Below are 2,421 nucleotides of genomic sequence, written 5' to 3'. Positions count from 1 at the left end.
GACTGTAGAGGATACAAGGTAGGATGCTGCTTCTATTTATGATACTGCTTCTTCAAGTTGTTCAAGACCTTGGTGTCTTTTCTTTGCAGGATAAAGAATAAGGATAGGTTGTATCTATCTATCCATAAAGTTGTCTATTATTAGTGTTCATTTTTCTCTTCAGCAATACCGAAGCTGGTAATCTGAGAGTCCTTACTAGAGGTATAGTATAATTGTTTGTATTTGTTACCAAATTTAATTTCAGTCTGGTGAAAGGGACAAGCATCGAGGTAACAGTGGGACTAGAGCATTGTGTGTTATTCAGGTTCTTGAGGCGTTGTACTCCGCAGTGTGCAGTTGTTATATCATTCATCACCCATATTATTTCTGTGTTCTGTTCCAGCTGCTGGGTACAGTTGTGTCTGGAAAGCTTTCGTACCCTCACATACTAACAGCCCAACCACAACCCTCAACCATAAAACTTTCAAAAAAAATATAAAGAATTCAATTAAAGAAAACATGATAGTATTAGTAGTAGATAATTAAAAAATATTATTACTATTTTATATGGCCTCCATTTGCATCCAAGAGAGCTTGCATTCTCTCAAGCATCCTTTGTATCCATCGATCCAACTTCTCTTGAGAAATTAAATTCATCTCTTCCTTTGCTGTCTTAAACAATTCAGCTGTACTATGAGGCCTTCTTTCCAGTCTGGAGAATCGCTTGGTAAGGGCTCTTTTGAGTAGTGCACATGTGTTTTCCAGAGGATTGAGATCTGGTGAGTTGGGCAGCCTAGGGAGCTTTTTGTAACCACAGTCTGCTTCCAATTTTCGATTTTCCTCACCACCATGGTGAGGAGCATTGTCTGCAGCAAGGTAGATATTGTCAGAAAATCCATCTAGATTCTTTATAAAATGGATAAGGTAAGGCTGGTGGATCTCAGTTGCATATTGGTGAGAGTTTAGGCTAAGTCTGTCTCTTTTGCTGCTCCTTTGCTCCTCCCTCCTCTTTCTCACAAGAATTAACCCAGTCTTTTCTCCCTTCATCATTGCAGCATATACTCCAATGCTAGTTCTTCCAGACTTAAAGTGAGGCTTTAAGCTTTCTTCTTCCAGCTCTTCACCAGGTCTAACTCTGACCTTTCTGCCTGTTGTATTTGGATCACATACAATGATGGCTTTATCCATTGAAATAACCCAATTCTATGCCCCTTTCCAGTTTCTCCTTTTCCTAGCAAACTTCCTTCTTTTCTCCTTTTGTCCTTTTCTACAAATGGGCTATTTTCTAGGAATCATAAGCTGAAAACCAGCTTCTGATATGATCTTATCAAGAGTGATTTTACCATGACCAATATTTGCTTTTTTGGTAAAGTCACATAATGCTAAATGATACTCAGCATCGATAACTAAGTCCACTTTCTTTCTTTTTATGTCAGTAATCTTGGTTGGTCTTCCAAGTCTTTTTGCATATTGAGTGTTTCCACTCCTAAATTTAGCTCATTGGACTACAGAATGAACAGTTGACTTGTATACACGTAAGGACTTAGAGATTTTGTCATAACCTATTTTTGTATGTTTATACAGAGTATAAATTTCCTTATTCAGGTCCTCTCTTGCTCTTAGATTATGTGAAGAGGCCACCGTGAGGAGGGTTGTCGTGGTGATAAGTGGTTACAGCATTACGCCTCGGGCGTATGAAAGCTTTTCGAATACCACTGTACATGGTATACGAGAAATGAGTAGAGGAAGGGGCAGTACAGGCTGTTACTAACACTGGTTCTCTTTGATAGGAAGTGTCCTTAGTGCTGTTTTCACTTTGCCTTCTATGGTCATCAACAAGTGGGGAGTCTAGGATCACTTGGCTTTCCTGAATACTGGAGTGTGCATCAGCTAAATAGCGGGTTCTTTCTGGGGTGTAAATGATTTTTATATCATATTTGATGATTTCTTTTATCTATCTTAATGTTCTTCCTATAGGGATCTTGTCAGCTTTCTGATTAGGGAGAGGTTGGTGGTCAGTAACTATCATGAAAGTATTGTCCATGAAGATGTGGTTGAAGGTGGCAAGAGCATAAATTTACTGTAAGGGCTTCCTTGTCTTTGGTTTTATAATTTATCTGTGAATTAATGAACTTCATGTGGTCCAATGCTATTGGTCTTGCCATTTCATATAAAAGTCCTTGACTGACACATTCTCCAACTGAAACGTCATATGTATCAGTAATCACTGAGATCGATTCTGGTTTACTGTAGCATATAGGCCATAAAACATTAGCATTCTTAATCAATTGTTTAATATTGGTAAAGGCTTGGTCATAAGTGTGAGTCTCAATGAATTCTGCATTACCGGTAAGGTATGTGAGTGGCACAGTTACAGTGGCATGATCTGATAGGAACTGGGAGATGTAATTGACAAGTCCTAGGAATCACTTTAGTAGCTAG

The sequence above is a fragment of the Tuber melanosporum genome (genome assembly GCF_000151645.1).
Source record: "Tuber melanosporum whole genome shotgun sequence assembly, scaffold_115, strain Mel28".
NCBI lineage: Eukaryota > Fungi > Ascomycota > Pezizomycetes > Pezizales > Tuberaceae > Tuber > Tuber melanosporum.
Note: the sequence above shows the minus strand (reverse complement) of the source record.